General features: G+C 33.3%; 1 protein-coding gene across 1 annotated transcript in view; it reads left to right on the top strand.

Annotated features, from left to right (window-relative positions):
• The first annotated feature begins 1,861 nt into the window (after positions 1-1,861).
• The window catches only part of LOC144979175 (uncharacterized), a 63,147-nt gene continuing 58,299 nt past the window's right edge, over positions 1,862-6,709 (top strand). The window contains exon 1 of the mRNA XM_078925785.1: positions 1,862-2,194. The gene's annotated coding sequence lies outside the window, so the exon portion shown is untranslated. The remainder of the gene's footprint in view (positions 2,195-6,709) is intronic.

Genomic DNA, 6,709 nt, shown 5'->3' on the forward strand with positions numbered 1-6,709 from the left:
TATAATATAATATAATATAATATAATATAATATAATATAATATAATATAATATAATATAATATAATATAATGATAATAATGAATATGATGATATAATAATAATAATAATAATAATAATAATAATAATAATAATAATAATAATAATAATAATAATATAATAATAATAATATAATAAAAATATAATAATAATATAATAATAATAATAATAATAATAATAATAATAATAATAATAATGACTCCGCCTATAGCACTTCAAAAGTGCACTTACCGGTCCCCAGCCCGAAAAAGGAGAAGGGTTGGGCATAGGGTTAGCAGCCCCATCCTGTAAAAAAAAAAAAATACAAAGCTACACAAACTTCAATAGAACATACTATTGTATTTACTGCCTTGAGTCGTGGGAGACAAAGAACAGAATGGGTGGAGATGTACTGTTGGAGCCCTATGTTCCACAAGGAATGTAATGGTAATAATAATAATAATAATAATAATAATAATAATAATAATAATAATAATAATAATAATAATAATAATAATAATAATAATAATAATAATAATAATAATAATAATAATAACCATCATTATCATCATCATCATCATCATCATCATCATCATCATCATTTATAACTACTTCATTCTCTCATAATTGCTTCCCTGAATTCCCTACCACCACATTAGATTCTTATTAAATAAATATGAATAGAATAATTATAAAGCGTATGTCCACATACTATTCGCAATGGTCAGTATGCTTTATTTATTGCTCCAGCAGCCATATGGGATACGTTCTTGGTCAGATCGAAACGCTATAGAACATTTAAATTTGTGGGACATTATCCAAAGGAGCATTAATAAGGTGGAACAAGAGCCTCGCTCAGCTGCCCAACTCGCTGTAGCCATCATGGTTGGAAGGAGGTCACCAGCAGAGAGATCAACATATTAATTGATGAACTAAATTCACCGCTAATACAACGCTGTTATTCAAGCACGTGATTTCCACAACATAATTAAGGCGCTTTATTCAGACTTTATACTTGGTTAAAGTAAAAACCTTGTCTAACATTCGTGATTGTTTGGATTTCCGTGTTTTCATCAATTTAAATATAATTTATCATTACAATTGTATAAAAACTATCTAGATCCAACAACATAACCGAATCGGAGATAAAAATAACAATGAATCAAATGTCTACTTCAAATTAGTGGAAAACTATCAGCATGAACTAAGTTATGCAGAAGTCTTTGTGGACAGAGCGGCGTGCACATATTTGCAGGTTTGATACCCAATTCCTTGTGTGCTCATTGCTGTAATGGAAATCTAAAAAAAAAAAAAAATGACGCAAAATATTTGTCCATTACAAGTTAAACTAGGCCCATAAGTGGGTTCGGACCTCAGACCTGCATATAAATGTACATGTCGGTTCAGTGCTGAGTATTCAGTCCGCTGGTGGATGGAAAATACAGTTCCAAAGAGCATTCAGGCCACCTTTATAATACCTATAATCCCTATACTTTTCCCCGGCGGGTTCAAGTCCAAATTCTTTTGTCTTCTTTTTTTGTGCGGAAGTTTTTAATTAAATTATTTGTTTTTCTCCGATTCCTGTTTGATTGTTTTTTTTTCAGTTACTTATTTTAGATAACCGAACGCTATGATGGGCTTGGTTTTGCAATTGACAATATTTACGTTGGTTAGAGAGTATTTCTATTACAATAATAAGCCCATAACAATATGGGTTATCAGACCTACAAATAAGTACACGTCGTTGATAACCCGTGTTTCCGACAACCTTGACATTTAACTTCATTGGTTGACCTCCCTCGAAATCGAGGCTTGCTCGAAACTCGACCGCTAACCCTACGTCACTGCTCCGCTCTTTCTACTTTCTACTTTCTGTCTGTCCGTCATCCCCTCCTACTTTCTTTTGTTGTTGGTGCTGCAAGGGTAGGAGGATAGCAAGAAAGGTACGTTTTATAAAACAGTGAATAAGGACATGGACGTAAGTCCAAGAATATTTCTTACTACTTCCAGGATCATACCTTCTCTTTACCAGACGAGGATTTTGTGAATTTAGTGTCATTTCCAGGTCAAAAGACATTGAACTTGACTGACTGATGAAGTGCATCATAATATTTATCAACTTCAATACTTCAAAGTATTCAAAGTCAGCTTGAAACAGATCATTGATGGAGATAAGAGGTATGACTAACATTTTTAATTTCAGATAAATAGTCTTACTATACCGTGGTCCCCGTTTTCGTGATAAATTTACTTAGGAAGTGCATTTCACAGTTATTTTAGTAGATAAATACCATAGGCCCAATGCCAATAGTTTTAAGTTAAAGATAGACGTCTAAATCTAAACTGTTTTGAGACTTAGTCTTAGGTTCTCTGTCGACCTAAACATTTACTTTTTACACAAACATTGCAAATAAATGTCTAGAGATTTTTATTTTTAATGATGCATTTTGGTGCCTGACAATAGAGGACATTCTATCAAAATTACTTTAAAAAAAAACATTTTGATTATTGAATTATTGACCGACTCAGACGGGTCTACTGTGAATAGCAACAGCCTGTAATTATTGACAGATTGGTCTGCCACTGATGACCTGTGGTGATTATATACAGATGTCTTTTTGAAACCTTGTTCTTTTTAACGTTTATACATTTTCGAGAAAAGAAAACGTTTCAAAATGCGCACAGAAACTTTAACAGAAATTTAAAAAAAGAAAATTAAAACAATCAGTCAAGGGGTGATAGTCTACAATGTTTAAAGTAAAATAAATAAAAATAAAATTCCCTTTATTCATCCCATGGGAGTAAATTTATCTCTAGAGTCTATTCCAAGGGAAGACTGGAATAACCCAGGTGACAGCCGCAGTGCAGCACCGCAAAGTGATCTAGAGCGAGGTGACTTGCTCAAGGCCACACAATGCAGTGGCGGTGATCGATTTAGGTACCTTTCGGGTACGAAGCAAAGACCGTACTCTATAAAATGTTGCAAATGGTAATATCTACCACACCCTCCGCTCTTTTAAAAAAAAAAATAGCTGAATAATTTTTATAAATGAAAGTTTTAAAATTTCACTCAGAAACAGCACAATATAATTCAAGACTTAATATAAAACATAAATTGTTTGCCTACAATTGGTATTAGGGTCATAATTATTTTAGGGTTGGAATGCCTGGGACTGAATTCATGTCTACACCACTTTTTTTGTTTGGTTTGGTCTTCTAGAGAATGGTGCAAATGTTAAATGTCCCAGGCCCTTTTTTCTTTTTAATCTTGTTTTTTTTTTTTTTAATATCCATTGCCTCCTCCGCTCTTTTTTGTTATGTTGAATAATTTTTATATATATGATTTTCAAATTTCACTCAGAAACAAAAATATATAACATAATTTTTGTGTATGCAATTAGTATTAGGGTCTTTATTATGTTAGGTTTGACATTCAGACACAACTGATAACTAAACAAGTACTACAATGTTTTTGTTTTCAATATTAAATATGTTAGCATTTGAATGGCTTTATGTGTTCTGGGTGAGACTTTTAATTTTAAGTGATCTCAAACTAAGTACACTGTAGTGTGCTCTCGGAATTTTCATATATATTCCTTATTTGAACAATTCCCCTTTATTTTACTTTTTCTGGTGTGCTTTTAGTGAATCTAAATTTTTTTTTCTTTCCTATCTTATTTTCTTCCTTTTTAAAATTTAAATGACTTACAAGTACTGCATAACCGTGACGGAAGGACTTCCGTAGTTTCACAGCACCTAAAGAGGGGATTCTTTGAGCAAGCTAATAAAAGGATGGGCATGGTATTTGTAGGGGAGAGGAAAGAAAGAAAGATTTTTCAACTCCCTAACGTAGATTTTTATTCAGTTTTTGATATTAATACATCATTACTATCGTCATATATACATGCATCAGTTTCATTAATTTTATTTGTTAATGATTATGAATCTGAAATACAAGACCATATATTAGCAACATGGCATACAACTCGAATGAAATTATAATTTTCACCAGCGTGGCTCGAACCCACGCAGTTCAGATCAGAAGTCTGATGACTTATCGACTGAGCTGATGAATCAGTTGACAATGGGAAGTTGGAACTTTGTGTTGCTGTTGCGCTGAGTTTTAAAAATTTTAAATGACCACAAAATTCTAAAAATAGGGACCAATAAAAAATTCTATTCTATTTAAACGGCTGATTTAAAAAAAAAACCTTTAAAATTCTAAAAATGGAAACACTGTAATCGATATTGTATCGATAAAATTGATATAGATTAATATAGAAGACGTCGTTTACCCCCATCCCCCATCCTTTATAGTGATATAAATTAAAGAGAAAGACCTCACTGTAAAAATTCCCAAAAAGGATAACAAAGTAATCTACCAGAGTGAGTTAAGGAGTCTTTCCACAAATTCCTAGCAGTGAATGGCAAAAGTCCCATTGGGAAAAAAAATACAAAAAAGTATCCCCCCTCCCAAACCCCTATCCTTTATAGTGATATAAATAAATAAAAAACAATTGTAAAAATATTATTAGCAGTTAAAAAAAAGTAGATATCACTGTACATAGCAAAAATATTCGATGTTATGAGCTAAGACCCCCCCCAAAAGAAGAAATAATGCAACAGTGGCCTAAATCCGCTATGAGCATTTGTCACCAAGCATGAGGTGAATTAGTTGATGTCCAGATATCAATTATTAAAATAGAAGAGGATTCCCAGTGACGTAAGAAAACAATATGGCCTGGGACCACAGAAAATGTTACTCACTTCACGATGTGCAGCTTGAAAGTCAGTGAATTCTAACTGAAATATTGCAAATGTTTTTATTATAATTTACGTATGTATTACAATATAATAGAATAGAAGTAAAAAGTGTAAAATAGACCCAAGTTAGTGACAGATGTTTGCTGTCCACAAAACTGAATGGTCACTCAGTAGTAATGACTTCCATCGGAGTCGTAAAAGACAACCGACTCAGCAAATTATTTTAGATATTAGAAACAATCTCACCATTTCTAAAGATCAAATTTATCTCATATTGCAACAAAATGAAAGTCCAGAATGGCTAAAAGCTTAAGTAATAAAATAAAAGTGCTGTGAAACTAAGGAAGTCCTGACAAACAAAAACAAGGGGAGTGGCCTATATTTTGACATGGCGCATGCATGATAAAGATCTCCCTATATCCAACTTAGTTTTCAACTCAAATAATTTTAAAAATTTAAAAACTAGTAAAATGTCATCGGAATGTTCTAAGGAATATGTAAGAAATATATTGTAGAAAGAAATATCATGTACCTATACAGAGACCTATTACCAACGCATTTTTAAAATCTTGGTTGAGTAAAATATCATGCGTCTAGTCTTGTCCTAGATGGCATGTTTTACAGCACATTCTCATGATGGAGATCTGAAAAATATGTATACTCATCAAATGACTTCAATAAGGGTACTGACAATAGCTATCTTAAGTACATGCCTGTCACCTGATACAATCATCCCCATGATCCTGAGCATCACTTATAATTATAACACAGGCTGATTGAAAAGAAGAAAAAAACAAACATGATGTTGTCAGCTGTTGCAATGCAATTGGATTCAGTAGTCTGATGTCATGCCACCCGGCAACGGCGGCCATCTTGGTTCTTCTTCTTCTTCTTCTTCTTCTTCTTCTTCTTCTTCTTCTTCTTCTTCTTCTTCTTCTTCTTCTTCTTCTTCTTCTTCTTCTTCTTCTTCTTCTTCTCCTTCTTCGTCTTGTGGAAACCTCCAATATTGTCGAGGATCACTCCACAGTTTGTAGGATTTTACATTTTAAACTTGCTAAAACCCTGCACATAATGCTAATTAAAAAAAAAAACAAAAACAAAAAAAAAAAAAACCCCCAAAAAGATAAATAATTATCTTTAAAAAGTTCTATTTATAGATAGAATGAAGTTGACGTCACTCGGGTCTTTGTTATTGTTTTTTGCCATCCACGTTTATCAGTAATTCTCACCTAACTGTATTATCCAGACTATAAAAGTTCATGGTTACACATAGTTTTGTGTGTTGGCCCGTTATACTTCCGGGTGGCAATGTTTTGAGCTTCTTAGCTTAGCGCATACTATCTATAGCAACCATTGTTTCTGCCAGCCTGAAAAAGCTGATCACGCGGTGTCATCTTTATTCCGTACCCCTAACATTGATACTTGATACAGGCATGCACCTCGTACCCACACAACCATGCACGCACATGGCACAACGTTCGCCGGCAACCGTACACAAGAAGGCCTCTTATATTCAGACGGCACCTTGCATGATATAAACATAATTGCATGTCGTCCCGAATGAAAAGAAAAACCAAACAAAACACGGGCACGTTGCCAGCTCAGATTTTAAATTAACAAACATGTAAAATGAGACAACTAGCCTATTTATTTTGTCTCTTGTGTCGATTACATAAATTCATGTTTGAACAGTACATTTCGAATAAACAATATTCTGAATTATTATTATGCCAATTTGAAATGTCCTGTTACTGGTCAAGTTGAGGTTTATGTTTTAATGGCTTCGCGCTCCGATTCTCGCCTTGAAACCAAAGACAAAAGAATCGGGTTCGAGTATAGCCTTCGTAAAATAATAGCCTGGCATTGACCGTGGCTTTCGTAAAGTTATGGCCTGATACTGACCAAAAAGTGACGTCAAAATGCCAGTCT

This window comes from Berghia stephanieae, chromosome 9 (genome assembly GCF_034508935.2).
Source record: "Berghia stephanieae isolate SIO BIC M18660-M18661 chromosome 9, UCSD_Bste_1.3, whole genome shotgun sequence".
Classification (NCBI taxonomy): domain Eukaryota; kingdom Metazoa; phylum Mollusca; class Gastropoda; order Nudibranchia; family Aeolidiidae; genus Berghia; species Berghia stephanieae.